An 18,343-nucleotide genomic window follows, 5' to 3' on the forward strand; every position below is an offset into this window, starting at 1 on the left:
ATTCAAACAAAGGATATTCGACAACGACTATTGTTAAAAGTAACATGCAGCCTATCCAATATCATATTTAACATTTTTTCCCATGTTTTTTTAAATTATCAGTAAAATAACCCAGCAAATTGAGTGAGTCTGAGAGCGCTGAAAGAGAAGACCGTATTAGGATGTACCAATTCAAGATGGGGTGATCTAAGTGGTCTCGATATTTTTATCTCGACAAATATGTAGAGCAATTGCAGTCCATTGCTGCAACAAAGAATCAAATAACTGATAGCAATGCTCAAATGTGCATTTTACTTTTACAAAAAAAAATGTAAACACGCATTCATTTTTGCTTGGAATGCTGTACATTTTCTGGCAAAATGGATCCTTCCAGATTACTGAAAGCAACCACATTCACATAGAAATAGGAGGTATAGATCTGTCATTATAGAAAGCAAGTCTAAGAAGTGGCATCTCTTCAATGTTCCCATGTTTAAGTTTTGTTTTTTTACTATCAGTTTTGTACACAAGCTTCAAACAGCTGAAAATACAATATTTGTAGTTATAGAAAAGTAATTTCACAATGGTTTAGATAGTACAATGATGCCTTACACCAGGGGTACTCTACTATTTCATAAGGTCCAGTGACAAATTTCCTTGGTGGCAAAGGTCTTGATGGATATCGTCCTTTATTGGTGCTGTGGTACAGCATAGTAACAAACAGGTCTGTACATTAAATGAGACTAAGAATTTGAATTACAACTAATTTAGAATGTAAACATGCTGAAGAACAAAAGTGGTTGTATATTTGTCTATGCAAAACCATTTGCTTTAAGGTAAACTAAAAGATAAGCTCATGGAAAAGATCAAACAGATCCCACTGTCAGATTACAAGACATGAGGGCACTCGGAATGCACCATACATTTAACTCTGAATGTCCTCAAATTGTTAAATTAAATCTTCAGGTAAAATTTCAGTTCTCCGCATTGCTGTGGAATCTGACATTGGGATCAGTTTGATCTTTTCCATGAGCTCATCTTTTAGTTTACCTTCAAGCAAAGTGTCAGCAACTTCACACATGCTGAGATGGTAAATGAATGCATCTGGAAAAGTTGGTTTTCCCAAAACCCAAGCTATCCTCAGTGAACACTCCATTGCATGTTGTTGGGCTGTCAGGAAATTGACAAGGACTTTGGTGTGGGATTTGAGTAAATTAATCTGTTAATCTGTTAACATTGACACTTTTCACAAGAGCTACGGACACATTGGTTTTGTGCTAGTTGCAGGGAGAATGAATGAATACTGTTCCGTCCACTCGTCTTTGAATATGGTTTCGCTTTATTTTTTAATTTAACAAGCCATATTAAAAAAAGATACTGGTAACAAAGCTCATTATGTCATATTTACAGTTGAACTGCGGTCGAATCTGCTTCTTTCTGCCTGCTTGTTCCACAAAGGATATTTGAATTAATGTGATTGTGTAAAACGTGGCCACGCGATTGGATTAGTAGGCACTAGTAGAGGTGGGCGTTGCTTCAATCGAGAGAGCAGTGTTGCCAATTTAGCAACTGTCTCTATATTTAGCGACTATTCAGACCACTAGAGGCACATTTTCAAAAAAGCGACTAGCGACAAATCTAGCGACTTTTTCTGGTGTTATTGGAGACTGACTTGAAAGCACGTATCGTTCTTACTCTTCTCAACAAGCAGCGGGTGCTGCAGTGGACCCCACCCCCGTCCCAAAGCACTCACAGGCGGCCCAGTCCCTCCCAGCTGCAGTCAGAGCAGGAGATGTTCACCCCTCCGCCTCCAGACCACAAATGAATCGCGCATGGGAGAAGCCGCCGCTGGCTGATCCCGCTCTGGCTTACATAGAAATGTTAAAAATTAACCTGAATCAGGGCCAGACTCGTTACTTAGCATAATTTTCTCACATTGCCATTTTTCTATTGTCTCTTTTTGGTCCATTTAGATTGTATACAAAAAATATAAAAATGTTCATGTTTTACTGTGACTTGTTGTAGGCTCCTAAGTGGACCATAAGGTTAAAAACCAAATTAAGAAAAATAAAAAATAAAATAAACTAAGTAACTCCGCCAGTGTCTCTTGGGTCACTTGTGCCGGTCCCAAGCCCAGATAAAAGGAGGGGTGGAATTGTGACATTAAAAAAAAGAATCAACAGAAGAAAGTTCATTTGTAGTTCTAAACATATTTAGGGTGTTTTTTTACTTTACTCCTTTTTGTCTCTCCCACAACATTATTCCTCTCGCCTAACAGCATCCATCACAATTTCATGCACATGGCCAATTATGCAAATTAGGTGATGGCGTCCTTTAGCAACTTTTAGGACAGTCAATAGCTACTTTCCTTACGGAGGAGTTGGAAACAGAGAGAGAGTGAGAGGTTGAAGAGGCCGCTGCGCCCAGGAGATTTTTTAATGCTGTCAAAAAATAATGTATTGACTTTAATATAACAAAATTAAATATGTTGTCCCATCCGGATTGACTGTTCTCTGGGTCAGGACTGGACCGCCAGTTCAGTTTGGCTGCTCTACACTATACTTGCTGCTTGTTTTGTCACAACCTGAAATTAGGTGAACTAAAATTTTAGCAACCAGGAAATGACGGAGGGATTTCTGCATCACACACACACACAAAAGTTTGGGAACATCATTCCAGGGTTTCTCTTTGTTTTTGCTATTTTCTACATTGTCGAATTACAGTGAAGGCAAAAACTATGAAATAACACATATGGAATCATGTAGTAACCAAAAAAGTGCTAAACAAATCAAAATATATTTTATATTTGAGATTCTTCAAAGTAGCCACCCTTTGCCTTGACAGCTTTGCACACTCTTGGCATTCTCTAAACCAGCTTCATGGAGGTAGTCACCTGAAAAGTATTTGAATTTACAGGTGTGCCTCGTTAAAAGTTAATTTGTGGAATTTCTTTCCTTAATGCGTTTGAGCCAATCAGTTGTGTAGGGATTGTATACAGATGGTCTTTTACCAAATACAACTAAGTCTATATTATGGCAAGAACAGCTCGAATAAGCAAAGAGAAATGACAGTCCATCATTACTTTAATACATGAAGGTCAGTCAATCTGGAAAATAAAGAACTTTGAACATTTCTTCAAGTGCAGTCGCAAAAATCATCAGGCGCTATGAGGAACGCCACAGGAAAGGAAGATCCAGGAGTTACATTAGTTCATTAGAGTTACCAGCCTCAAATGGCAGGCCAAATAAATACGTTGCAGAGTTCAAGTAACAGACACATCAGGCCTTCATGGTCGAATTGCTGCAAAGAAAAGACTACTAAAAAAGACAGCAATAAGAAGAGACTTGCTTGGGCCTAGAAACACAAGCAATGGACAAGCAATTAGACCTGTGGAAATTTGTCCTTTGGTCTGGAGACCAAATTGGATATTTTTGGTTCCAACCGCCGTGTCTTTGTGAGAGGCAGTGTGGGTGAACGGATGATCTCCGTGTGTGTGATAAACCATGGAGAAGGTGTTTGTGTGGGGGTGTTTGGCTGGTGACACTGATTTAGTTAGAATTCAAGGCACACTTAACCAGCACGGCTACCACAGCATTCTGCAGCAATACGCCATACAATCTGGTTTGGGCTTAGTGGGTCTATCATTTGTTTTTCAACAGGACAATGACCCAACACACCTCCAGGCTGTGTAAGGGATATTTACCAAGTAAGCTTTTCTCCTTTGCCAAGATAATCCATCCACACGACAGGTGTGGCACATATCAAGAAACTGATTAAACAGCATGATCATTACACAGGTGCACCTTGTGTGCTGGGGACAATAAAAGGCCACTCTAAAATGTGCTGTTTTGTAACACACCACAATGCGACAGATGTCTCAAGTTGAGGGAGCATGCAATTGGCATGCTGACTGCAGGAAAGTCCACCAGAGCTGTTGCCAGAGAATTATGTTAATTTCTCTACCATAAGCTACCTCCAAATTCAATTTTAGAGAATTTGGCATTACATCCAACCAGCTTAACAACCACAGACCATGTGTAACCACACCAGCCCAGAACATCCACATCCAGCTTCTTCACCTGCAGGATTGTCTGATGAGAGGTGGGAGGGATGCTGAGGAGTGTTTCTGTCTATAATAAAGCCCTTTTGTGGGGGAAAAAACTCATTCTCATTGGCTGGGCCTGGCTCCCCAGTTAGTGCACCTGTGAAATGATCACGCTGTTTAATCAGCTTCTTGATATGTTACACCTGTCAGGTGGATGGATTATATTGGCAAAGGAGAAATGCTCACTAACAGGGATGTAAAAAAATTTAGGCACACAATTTGAGAGAAATAATCTTTTTGTGTGTATGGAACATCTCTTGGACGTATATTTCAGCTCATGAAACATGGGACCAACACTTTACATGTTGCGTTTATATTTTTATTCAGTGTAGCACAACAATACGTGTTGTGATGGTTGGCCTGAATCTCTCACTGAGTTCTCTTTGAACCGCTTCTATGGATGAGTCCCGTCTTCCTGGTTAAATTTGCATTGGGGGAGGGGAGAGAACCAGCAACTACCAAATAGGGCAATGGGACAAAGGCCTTGGATACATACACTTTGAATGGGGAACATGAATAACTGAAGCAAGATCTAAGGCAATAGATATCCTTCAGAACTTTTCCAACTGACGCAAAACCATTCTGGATTTCCTGTTTAAAGACTAGATCACATGGCACCATATACAGTGGGGGAAAAAAGTATTTAGTCAGCCACCAATTGTGCAAGTTCTCCCACCTAAAAATATGAGAGGCCTGTAATTTTCATCATAGGTACACTTCAACTATGACAGACAAAATTAGAAAAAAAAATCCAGAAAATCACATTGTAGGATTTTTAATGAATTTATTTGCAAAATTATGGTGGAAAATAAGTATTTGGTCAATAACAAAAGTTTCTCAATACTTTTATATACCCTTTGTTGGCAATGAGCGGTCAAACGTTTTCTGTAAGTCTTCACAAGGTTTTCACACACTGCTGCTGGTATTTTTGCCCATTCCTCCATGCAGATCTCCTCTAAAGCAATGATGTTTTGGGGCTGTTGCTGGGCAACACGGACTTTCAACTCCCTCCAAAGATTTTCTATTCGGTTGAGATCTGGAGACTGGCTAGGCCACTCCAGGACCTTGAAATGCTTCTTTCGAAGCCACTCCTTCGTTGCCCGGGCGGTGTGTTTGGGATCATTGTCATGCTGAAAGACCCAGCCACGTTTCTTCTTCAATGCCCTTGCTGATGGAAGGAGGTTTTCACTCAAAATCTCACGATACATGGCCCCATTCATTCTTTCCTTTACACGGATCAGTCGTCCTGGTCTCTTTGCAGAAAAAACAGCCACAAAGCATGATGTTTCCACCCCCATGCTTCACAGTAGGCATGTTGTTCTTTGGATGCAACTCAGCATTCCTGGTCCTCCAAACACAACGAGTTGAGTTTTTACCAAAAAGTTATATTTTGGTTTCATCTGACCATATGACATTCTCCCAATCTTTTTCTGGATCATCCAAATGCTCTCTAGCAAACTTCAGACGGGCCTGGACATGTACTGGCTTAAGCAGGGGGACACGTTTGGCACTGCAGGATTTGAATCCCTGGCGGCGTAGTGCGTTACTGATGGTAGGCTTTCCCAGCTCTCTGCAGGTCATTCACTAGGTCCCTCTGTGTGGTTCTGGGATTTTTGTTCACCGTTCTTGTGATCATTTTGACCCCACAGGGTGAGATCTTGCGTGGAGCCCCAGATCGAGGGAGATTATCAGTGGTCTTGTATGTCTCCATTTCCTAATAATTGCTCCCACAGTTGATTTCTTCAAACCAAGCTGCTTACCCATTGCAGATTCAGTCTTCCTAGCCTGGTGCAGGTCTACAATTTTGTTTCTGGTGTCCTTTGACAGCTCTTTGGTCTTGGCAATAGTGGAGTTTGGAGTGCGACTGTTTGAGGTTGTGGATAGGTGTCTTTTATACTGATAACAAGTTCAAACAGGTGCCATTAATACAGGTAACGAGTGGAGGACAGAGGAGCCTCTTAAAGAACAAGTTACAGGTCTGTGAGAGCCAGAAATCTTGCTTGTTTGTAGGTGACCAAATACTTATTTTCCACCATAATTTGCAAATAAATTAATTAAAAATCCTACAATGTGATTTTCTGGATTTTTTCTCTCTCATTTTGTCTGTCATAGTGGAAGTGTACCTATGATGAAAATTACAGGCCTCTCTCGTCTTTTTAAGTGGGAGAAGTTGCACAATTGGTGGCTGACTAAATACCTTTTTTGCCCCACTGTAAATCATATATGTCCAACCACACACGCTCACAGTGTTAGGGCAGAATAGGATGGATAAAGAATACAAAGTAGGCAGAAAGGATGAGGTACCCTCAGAATAGCAGAGTAGCTGGGTGTAGAGAGTCGACGGAGACACAGGCACTGGGCTTCCTTGGTCCAGTAGAACCTATCCCAGGAGCAGCTGGACCTGAACAGGTCAGTGTTGGACTGGTCAGTACTGGGTGTGTCCCTGTTGGGAGAGACAGCAGGACTTTAGATAACCATTACTCAACATTAGGAATAGAGTTCAACTTCGTATAAAGGATTGTTATTGGTAAAATGTCAGCTGAAATGAGTAGAAACTGTATGAAATGAATTTCATTCCACTTTAGAGAATTAAAACGCTGACGGGCCATTGAAGTGAAACATTAACACAGTGAAAGTTATTGGTTCAAATACCAATCCATAACAAAACAAAGCCTTGCCCTGGTCACAACCACACAAACAAACACTCACACATGCAAAGACACAGTCTGATGCACAGGCATGCGCACACACAAACTTAAGGCCTCAACGCAGCTGTAATCTGTTTGAGCTTGAGCCAAACATTTGCTCTGCAGCCATTTGACCTCATGTCAGAATAGTAATAAATAAAGTGATTGACCTTGCTGTGATCTTTGACCAAATGCTCAGCTTGTGTTGTTTGACTTATCCTTCCCAACGAACTCCCCAATCCCCTGCCCTAGCCGTGTTATAGCTGAGCAGGGAAGTGATAGACAAGCTTCTGTCAGCATGAGACCCACACAATTAGGACATCTTCAAACTGAGAACACATTCATGTCCAAAGTGGAATTCCTGTACCTTGGGAGAATTACTAAGAGCAATGTTGTGTATACTGAATAATTGATCCACAACATCAACCTCAGTGAGTGGGGGGGGGGGGTCACATAAATATACACACGCAAACAAAATAACCTTCCTTGACAACTTAGTAACCGCTTGAGTGGCAATACACTGCAAATTTTATTTGCAACGATAAATACAGTAGCGGCCATGGACTAAAGATTGGTTCAATAGTGGATCCAGTGAGTGATTGTGTGCTGGATTGGTCCAGCTAAGGAGAGCCATGCTACTCACAGGAAGGACCTCTGCTACATTCATTCATCTGCTGTGCTCCAATAGCAGAGTCACAATCAAAATGCAGCATCTATGACCTGAGCAGTAAATAATGGCAACAAACATGCTCATGCTGTAGCATGAAGGCTAGTACCATCTTGTGAGCAAAGCAGAAACATACATTCCAAATAATGTTTGATTTGCCTAGCGATATTAGCAACATTTTGAATACTTGTGCATAGGATTCAAATATTGTAGAGTTACAGTAGATGCTTGTACTTGAATAGACCAACAGCTACATACAGACAGACAAACATTCATTTCATGCATACAAGCTCATATGCACACCTTAATTAACTTAACTCACCCTGGGGGTCTCCAGAGTTTCCTCCCAGGTGGTAGGAGCTCTCGTTTGTTGAGGGGGACGATCCCCATGGCCGCCTGCATGATGGTAATGAACTTCTTAAACTTCATATTTGAACCCTCGGCTGTTTCTCCACTTACAACTGCATTACATACACCCCATGCTACTCACAATGGCTCCACTAACATCTCACTTTCCTCCGCAATATTCTGAAAGGCAGCCCTGACTTCTAATCCTCTCTGCCACCACTGTGCTCACTGCCATCATACACACTACACTGAACCCACTGAGCCCTGCCTACTTGCTACTACGTTCTCAATCACGAGCCCTGTGTCCCCTACCGTCGGCTCTGACAGATGTTTTTTTTCCCCTCAGAAACTAAATGGACAACAGTCATGCTACTGGCGGTGGGCAGGCCCAGAGGGGATGACAGCGCGTCACTGTTACATAACTCTGGAGATCTCTAAACATTACACTAATGAAAACACTGCTGCTGCCGTCGGGATAATTGTGGTACGAAGCCCTGACAGATCATGTATGTACACCACCCCATTTTCAGGTTTAGTCCCCATTAAAACCCAGAGCCTCCATCATCATCATCTCACACACTCAACTTTCCATCATCACACCAAACCCTCTTCCACCCCCCCCCAAAAAATATTTTCCATCTAGCAGACCATTCACTTCAACATTCACATTACCTCTCACCCACTGACAGCATGCACCCGTGAGGGGGGAAATAAATAAATGCAGCTGGAGAGCTGCCAGCCAATACAAACCTCTGGATAGGAATTATATCCCAGCAGTTTGCATGTCTGGATTACTGCTCTCTATATGGCTGAGCCATGAGAGCAGGAGATTTCACTGTGAAAGAGCAGGGCACAGAAATCCCTTAAAACTCTAAGGCCCCAAACCAGCAGCAAACCCATAAATAACAGACTATTTATACCCAGTTAGGTAACAAAAACACTACAGAATGGAATAATGTTAATGGCTATGCATTGTGCATCATCCAGGCAGCAGGCACTGCCTAAAGGGCATGGGGGACATAGGGACAAAGAGCATGTAGGATGCTTCCACTGTGCTGACTGATGACTAGGATTATAATCTAAAACCCTCACTACCTCCCAGAACAACATCTTAATAAATAAGGCATGGTCCCATAGAATCAAAAACTTTAGTCATTTCATCAAATACATTTCTAGTATTATTCCATGTCGTCAGTGGTACATGCACACAAGTGTCTCACTTCTCTCTTGTTGAGCATGGATGTCAGCAGAACAAAAGCATTAATCCTGTGGCCTCGTTCAGTCTTTTACTGTAAATCTCACCAGCTGGACCCGTGTCATGGCACATTACTACACACACACACTCACCCCTCCACCATGCTGTCCCAAATATCACAATATGTCTTCTACATGATGTAATCACTGAATTCAGCATTAAACTAGTTTAAGATAAGCCTTTACGGGCATCTGAAAAGCAGTGACACCACAACAGGGGGAATGAGAATATGTTTTTACATCAAATAACATTTCCCTCAAATCAAAACAGCATCCCCTAAGCTGCAAAGTGATGCAATTTGACCAGAGGATTGTGATGCAAAGTCTCTTGTGGTGATGGGTGTTTGGGTTGCTACATTTATTTATACTAGTTAACGTTTTAGTCACAGTGCCTATTCTGCATGTTCCAAAAAATAACAATGAGAATGAATGAATAAGAAGCCAGCAAAGTACCCAAACTACCCTCAATATAAAAAATATCACTTGGATCAGGAGGACAGGTAGGCCTACCTGTTTGGACTCCAGGAAGAGTAGCGGCTGCCTTGGAAGCAGCTAATGGGGAACATAATAAAATACCCACATCCGAATGCCTACCACAAGCGTGAGTGCCACATGCTCAGATAAGCAAAAAGGATAAAAGATGCTTGGTTATCTGTACGTTACGATTTATATTTTTGACTACTTTTACTTCACTACATTCCTAAAGAAAATATTGTACTTTTTAGTCCATACATTTTCCCTGACACCCAAAAGTACTCGTTACATTTTGAATGCTTAGCAGGACAGGAAAAGTCAAATTCACACTTATCAAGAGAACATCCCTGGTCATCCCTACTGCCTCTGATCTGACAGACTCACTAGACACAAATGCTTAGTTTGTAAACGATGTCTGAGTGTTGGAGTGTCCCCTGGCTATCCGTAAACTTTCAGAACAAGAAAATGGTGCCATCTGCTTTGCTTAATATAAGGAATTTTAAGTATATTTGAGCAATTAAATATACTTAGGTATCGAAAGTAAACGTAAAACCAAATAATGTTACTTAAGTTGTATTTAACTGGCTGACTTTCACTTGAGTCATTTTCTATTAACGTATCTATACTTTTACTCAAGTATGACAATTGGGTAGTTTTTCCACTACTGGTGGTGGTTTCTAAATCAGAAGCCAGTCTGTTTGCAAGTTGTTTTATGTCATGTTTTGATCGTCTTTATGGCTTTACGTAAGCAGTCTGTTTTTACTGCGACCTTGTCTCTCACCAATTACCACTTTCAGTATTATTGTTGTATTTTTCTCAAATCGGCTTTCACTTGATTATGCATTGTCCCTATGGAATGCATACAGTATGCCAGACGGAGAGCAATGTCACACACGAATAAGTTCAATACATTTATTTGATTTTCTACTAAGTTCAATGCATTTTTGAATACTGTTGAATTCCGTTTAAATATCTGGATTCCATGATTCCATCCTCTTTTGCCGCAACGCAGATTTTCTAGGACCCTACTCCAATGCGGATATGGTTATTTTTTTAAATCTCAAATCATTTCTGGGTAACAATTTAAGTACCTTAATGGTGATTGTTTTAAATTAAAATGTTCAAAAATAGCTTCTTAGCAAAGAGCAAATTCTCAAGCAAGAACAGACTGTTTGGTAGGACTGTTTGGGAATGGTCTGAGTGGGGAGGGGGAAACTGAACACTAGCTGTTATTGGCAGGTTTGGAAATACTGTATCTTTCTTATTCGTTTATTAACAAAGTTAGTAGGCAGGCCAAAATTAAATCCCACCAAAACAGTCTGAATTTTCAGACGGTCTTTTAAAAAATGTCTTCCATTAAAAGGGCATTATCATAAATTATTCCAACTTCAGTGTGAAAATACTGAACAAAAATATAAGACGCAGCATGCAGCAATGTCAAAGATTTTACTGAGGTATGGTTCATAGAAGGAAATCAGTCAACTGAAATAAATTCACCAAGCCCTAATCTATGGATTTCACATGACTGGGAATACAGATATGCACCTGTTGGTCAGAGATGCTGTACATTAAAAAGTGTAGGGGCATGGATCAGAAAACCAGTCAGTATTTGGTGTGATCACAATTTGCCTAATGCAGCGCGATGCAGCTCCTTCGCATAGAGTTGATCGGGCTGTTGATTGTGGTCTGTGGAATGTTGTCTCACTCCTCTTCAATGTCTGTGCAAAATTGCTGGATATTGGCAGAAACACACTGGCATACACGTTGTTCCAGAGCATTCCAAACATGCTCAATGGGTGACATGTCTGGTGAGTATGCATGCCATTTTAGAACTGGGATTTTCTGCTTCCAGGAATTGTTTACAGAACCTTGTGACATGGGGCAGTGCATTATCATGCTGAAACATGAGGTGATGGAGGCAGATGAATGGCACAACAATGGGCCTCAGGATCTCGTCACGGTATCTCTGTGCATTCAAATTGCCATTGACAAAATGCAATTGTTTTCTTTGTACATAGCTTATGCCTGCCTGCCCATACCATAACCACACCTCCACCATGGGGCACTCTTGTTCACAACGTTGACATCAAACTGCTCACACAGACGACACCATACACGCTGTCTGCCATCTTCCCGGTTTCATCTGTGAAGAGCACATTTCTCCAGTGTGCCAGTGGCCATCAAAGGGGAGCATGTCTACTGAAGTAGGTTCCGACGCCAAAACTGCAGTCAAGCCAAGAGACTGGTGAGGACGACGAGCACGCAGGTGAGCTTCCAAAGACAGTTTTTTGACAGTTTGTGCAGAAATTATTCGGTTGTGCAAACCCACAGTTTCATCAGCTGTCCGGGTGGCTGGTTTCAGATGATCCCGCAGGTGAAGGCAGATGGAGGTCCTGGGCTGGAGTGGTCACATGTTGTCTTGGACGCTCTGCCAAATTCTCAAAGAATTATGTTAGATAAATGAACATTAAATTCTCTGGAAACAGCTTTGGTGGACATTCCCCCCTTAAAACTTCTGTCTTCTATACATTACCAGTCAAAAGTTGACACCTACTCATTCAAGGGTTTTTATTTTACACATTAAAAAGAATAGTGAAGATATCAAAACTATGAAATAACACATATGGTATCATGTAGTAACCAAAAAAAGTGTTAAAGAAATCTAAATATGTTTTATATTTGACATTCTTCAAAGTAGCCACCCTTTGCATCCTATCAAGTCGGTGTTTCCAAACTTTTGACTGTTACTGTGAACCTACATATACACACAGTGCAAAGAAAAAGTATATAAATCCTGGATTTCTGCATGACTTTGACCAAATTTGATCTGGTCTTCATCTAAGTCACAACAATAGACAAACACAGTGTGCTTAAACTAATAACAAATTGCATTTCTCTTGTCTATATTGAGTACATCATTTAAACATTCACAGTGTAGGTTGGAAAAAGTATGTGAGCGAATGACTTCTCCAAAAGCTAATTGGAGTCAGGAGTCAACTAACCTGGAGTACAATCATTGAGACGAGATTGGAGATGTTGGTTAGAGCTGCCCTGCCCTATAAAAAAACACCCAATTTTACTTTACTATTCACAAGAAGCATTGCTAATGTGAACCAAGCCTCAAACAAGAGAGATCTCAGAAGACCTAAGAATTGTTGCCTTGCATAAAGTTGGAAAGGGTTACAAAAGTATCTCTAAAAAAGTCTGTCCACGGTAAGACAAATTTTCTATAAATGGAGAAAGTTCAGCACTGTTGCTACTCTCCCTAGTAGTGGCCGTCCTGCAAAGATGACTGCAAGAGCGCAGCGCATAATGCTCAATGAGGTTAAGAAGAATCCTAGTGTCAGCTAAAGACATACAGAAATCTCTGGAACATGCTAACATCTCTGTTGACGAGTCTACAGCACGTAAAACACTAAACAAGAATGGTGTTCATGGGAGGACACCATGGAAGAAGCCCCTGCTGTCCAAAAAAGCGCGTTGCTGCATTTTTTAAGTTCGCAAAAGAACACCTGCATGTTCCACAGCACTACTGACAAAATATTCTGTGGACAGATGAAACTAAAGTTGTGTTGTTTCGGAAGGAACACAAACCAACACTATGTGTGGAGAAAAAAAAGGCACAGCACAACAAACATTAAAACCTCAACCCAACTGTAAACTATGGTGGAGGGAGCATCATGGTTTGGGGCTTCTTTGCTGCCTCACGGTCTAGAGAGCTTGCTATCCTCAACGGAAAAATTTATTCCCAAGTTTATCAAGACATTTTTCAGGAAAATGTAAGGCTATTTGTCCTCCTATTGAAGTGCAACAGAAGTTATGTGATGCAACAGGACAACAACCTAAAACAGAAGTAAATAAACAATAAAATGGCTTCAACAGCTGAAAAGATACCTTCTGGAGTGGCCCTGTCAGAGTCCTGACCTCATCCCGATTTGAGATGCTGTGGCATGACCTCAAGAGACAGTTCACACCAGATATCCCAAGAATATTGTGGAACTTTATAAAGAGGAATGGTCCAAAATTCCTCCTGACTGTTGTGCAGGTCTGATCCGCAACTACAGAAAACATTTGGTTGAGTGTATTGCTGCCAAAGGAGGGTCAACCTGTTATTAAATCCAAGGGATCACATACTTTTCCCAACCTGCACTGTTTAGGTTTACACAGTGTGTTCAATAAAGACATCCTTTTTGCGGGGAAAACAAATGTGTAGTCAACATTACTGACACCCGCAATGATTCTTAGAAATAAAATTGTTAAAAGTTGGTTTGGTCCCATACTCCTAGCACGTAATGACTACATCAAGCTTTTGACTACAAACTTGAATGCATTTGCAGTTTGTTTTGGTTGCGTTTCTGATTATTTTGTGCCCAATAGATATTTCAGGTAAATAATGTATTGTGTAATTTTGGAGTCACTTATTGTAAATAAGAACAGAAGGTTTCTAAAAATGTTTAAATACCATAATCATGGTAGTATCCACATCAATATAGAAGTATTTAGAAACATATATTCTTATTTACAATAAAAGTGACTCCTAAATGACACAATACATTACCCCCGAATTAAAGTTAAAAGATGTCTGCAGAAAGAATGGGGCGTCAGCTATAATGATACTGAGTTAGAAAAAAATCTATTTTGGTTATTGAACTACAGTAAGTAAAGTGAATCAACACCCGGAAACAGAATGATGGTACCAGAATGAAATCATGGGCCTATACTTGTGCTTATAACGTTTGCTTAGACCATGGCCTAAAATGCTTTCACATAGGCCAACCTGGCCTAATTAGCAACAATGCTAGGGATAGTTAGGGATTCTAAGGAGGGGGGGGGGGTCATAACTGTTCCTTTGACATGTCTCCCTTCATAAATCTACACATAACTCATAATGGACAAAGCAAAAACAGGTTTTTAGAAATGTTTGTCAGGATGGATGGGGAGCATCGCTGCACAGCATTGCCATCTTTGAATGCATCAATTTAATCTTTAGGGACTATTGTGATGAGCCCAAAAAACACATTTGGAGTGAATCTGACTTTTACTCCACCAGAAAATAGAAATACTTTTTTTTGTTTAATTAAGCATTAGGTGTTACATTGGCAAAAAAGTGAATTGTTGATAGTTTCCTTGTTTTTTAAAGATATCAATGCTACACTTAACATGGTTCATCAGGGTAATGTCTGAAATCAGATTTTTGATTTATCAGTACCTAATTTGTTATTATTTAGGCTAACGGTTAATGATAAGTTTTTCAAACGTTTTCCAAGATGGAGGAAAATCTTTCCTGACAGACCTTATGGGGAAATTTGGGAAATTTGTTCCGCATGAGGAAAGACACCGAAACACGAAAGTTTCAAGTTGAGGGTTTAAGCAAGTCTACCTATAAACAGCGCCACCTATAGCAGTGGCATTATTTTTGACCAACGTTACTCATGTCCTGGAGGTAGTTTTTTTTTTTATTACCAATCTATGCATGAGTGATTTGACTATGTCAACAACAACAAAAATGTTTCACAGATTTGTTGTGAACCCCAAAAGGTCATAAATTATACATTATTTCAAGATTAAATAGGTTTTGGTTGCCCAAACAGAAAAGCCAGAGTGGATAAATACATCAACTATTAGAGCGGGAAGGGTCAACAACATTGAGACCTCAGAATGTAGGACAAATCGTAACGTTATTGTAACAGGATAGTACTTCGCTGTGGGCTACAAAGGACAAACTCTGAAGCCGCCCAAGCCTGGTCAGTTATAACTATACTCTATTTTCAGAAACTTTGTTTTTCTTATGAATTAAGCGCACGAGAAGGCTACTAAATAAGCACAACAGAGGATACTGCAAAGAATGGTCAATGCCCAAATAAGGCAAAAGAAGCAAGCAGACAGTAGGCTCGGTTACAAAAGGACATGTCAGTTTCGAAGTTTGACTTACCTAATGGATGTTCTGGATATTTGATCGTTTATTATGGAAATTCACAATTAAATACCGAATGTGATAGTCCACCAACAGAATGTGAGTTTTGAAGTAACAAAATAAGCAGTTCGTCTTCCATCAAAGCTTTATATTTCCTGGTTTCTGCAGGTATGGGCGTGGCGTTGAAACTGAAGGTGAGTCGCACACGCTGCCGTAAACTACCACATGAGCGTAGGTGGGTGAGTTCAGGGGTGTAATCCTTACACCAAACGAAAACTAGCATTTCTATTTGACAGATTCAGGTAGGTCCCGCCCTATTTGCTGAACATGACCAGTATAAACGCTTGTTTTTGTGTTTGGAGTAAAGATTTCACCCTGGTTTCGACTCAGGGCATGAGTCACACCACAAATGTTTACTTATGGCCCGCTTTCCGTTTGATGTCCACTCTCCAATGAATTGTACAGAAACTGAATGTCAGCTCATAAATATTTGTGAGGTGGGGGAAAGCTTATTTGCTCATCTCTACTACTCACTCCTTTGAATTCAAAGTAATCCACACTTAAACTGTATGAATCATACCTGGGAAGTGGAACATGAAAGGAAACATCCTCTACAACCAATTATACTTAACCATGAGCACACTCCAACCCCTACCTTGTATCAATAGGCTACAATTTGAATACCTGCCTAGTTGGTTTGACTTGTCATGTAAGAGGAGGACCCTGTGGCATATCCAATGTCTATCAGACAGAAGACCTATGTGTGGCTTAAATAGCACCCAGTTCAGTGTGCTAAATGAGCATGACAATTGTTATAAGGGCTTCAATTGAATCACATCCTGAGCTGGATGTGTTAGGACTTGTACTATTATTTTGTTACTTGAGTCATTGACTTGGGTTGTTGAGAATCAAGTAATGCACAGGTAAGTTGAAACAATGCATACAGCACGCTATGTTCCCAAGATGTCAGCTTTTGTTTTTTTTTGCATATAAAAATCACGCATTCTGGGTTGTAATGCACCCATTATTTTAGAGGGGGCACAAAGTATGTAAGGATGAAACAGCTTTTTCCTGCAATCTAGAGCCATAATCATTGTGCCTACTGTAATTCTACATACAAAAAAGTGTATATTTTTCTGCATATGTTATCTAAGCATACCTCTTTACCTGTTAAATTGTCATTTTGTTAAGGGTGTCATTCTGACTTTTGTAAATCACATCTCAATATACTGTACCACAATGATATGTATTCAAGGATGCTAAGAGAAGCCAGGCTTCCCCAAACAATTTACCAGTTAAAAAATATAAAATTTTGCCTCTTTAAGCAAGAGGCAGGATGTATCTCACCGGATGTATCTCCAATATGTGTAGCCCATCTATTTGATGCTGTCTGGACAAAAATATAATTATATTGTTGCCGCCTGTAGCATTGAATGTAAGGGAAGCCAGTGAGCATTTGGCCTCCCTTGATAATAAATAATTATACAATAATAGCCAATCAGTGTTGAGCTAAACTGAGTGATCAACTGTGAAAAGTGTCAAAAAAGTTTTGATTTGGCTTCACATCAAGCCAATCTTCATTGACAGAAAAAGATAGTTGAATTGTTGCATCTTATTGTGTTGTTGTCCTCCGGTGGCTAGCTAGCTAAAATGAGCCCTTTCCTAAATTAGCCATGGGTGGAAATGGGGATTTGGACTTTTACTTAATTCTCCATACTGGCCAAAGATTATAACGGTGATTCTGATCCAACCATATTCATACATTGTGCCTCTGATCTGAAAGGATGGAAGTTCAAAATGTAGCTAGACGTAGTAGGCTAATGTTAACTAGCTGGCTAATCATTGCCCATGAAAGGAAGTTAGGCTAGCGAGCAAGCATTTTAGCCAGGTAGCCTAGGACAACAAAAACTAAAAGCTTGTACTGTATGACAGAGTCATAGACCGTTTCGGCAACATGACAGAGAGGACGATGGCATTGGTGTTTCTCGACGAGTAGGGTGAGTGTTTTTTCTACATTTTCTACGTGTGTTTTCTACTTACACGCACATAAATCAGTACCATGGACAGCCACACGATATTTAGCATACATTGATTGGACTAAATAGTTTTTGGAATATTTTGTCCCTGTATTAGAGTAAGCATAGGTGATTTGATGATGTTGAAATGGTGCTGGAATAGTGGAGGCAGCTTCTTTTTATTGGTTTCTTGCGTTAACTCTCCGGTGTTCTAAATCAATAGTTGTTTTGTAGTCCAAATATGTTGTAAATATTAACTCGATTGACCATGCTGTAGGTCATGTGACTGTTTCTTAATTGCAATATGCTTTGTAGACTCCACTGGACAATGTTGCTCTGCAGTTTTGTGATTAAACAAAGGTGTGGTTAAATTTATTCTGACACCATCTTATTGTCTCGACCTTAAGCATGCATATATGCATATATATATATATATATATAAGTGGCAAGGCATATGAACTAACATTATAGAGCAAGCAATGCAATTATCACAACACATACAGTTGAAGTCGGAAGTTTACATACCTTAGCCAAGTACATTTAAACTCAGTTCTTCAACATTTCTGACATTTAATCCTAGTAAAAATTCCCTGTCTTAAGTCAGTTAGGATCACCACTTTATTTTAAGAATGTGAAATGTCAGAAAAATAGTAGTGATTTATTTCTGCTTTTATTTCTTTCATCACATTCCCAGTGGGTCAGAAGTTTACATGCATTCAATTAGTACTTGATAGCATTGCCTTTAAATAGTTTAACTTGGGTCAAATGTTTTGGGTAGCCTTCCACAAGCATCCCACAATAAGTTGGGTGAATTTTGGCCCATTCCTCTTGACAGAGCTGGTGGTGTAACTGAGTCAGGTTTGTAGGCCTCCTTGCTCACACACACTTTTTCAGTTCTGC

The 18,343-nt window shown here is 40.1% G+C and overlaps 1 protein-coding gene across 1 annotated transcript in view; it reads left to right on the top strand.

The window, feature by feature from the left end:
* Positions 1 to 15,229: 15,229 nt before the first annotated feature.
* LOC135538685 (gastrula zinc finger protein XlCGF7.1-like) overlaps positions 15,230 to 18,343 on the top strand; it is a 54,807-nt gene continuing 51,693 nt past the window's right edge. The window contains exons 1-2 of the mRNA XM_064964586.1: positions 15,230 to 15,258; positions 15,597 to 15,622. The gene's annotated coding sequence lies outside the window, so the exon portion shown is untranslated. The remainder of the gene's footprint in view (positions 15,259 to 15,596; positions 15,623 to 18,343) is intronic.

This window comes from Oncorhynchus masou, unplaced genomic scaffold (genome assembly GCF_036934945.1).
Source record: "Oncorhynchus masou masou isolate Uvic2021 unplaced genomic scaffold, UVic_Omas_1.1 unplaced_scaffold_2___fragment_4___debris, whole genome shotgun sequence".
Classification (NCBI taxonomy): Eukaryota; Metazoa; Chordata; class Actinopteri; order Salmoniformes; family Salmonidae; genus Oncorhynchus; species Oncorhynchus masou.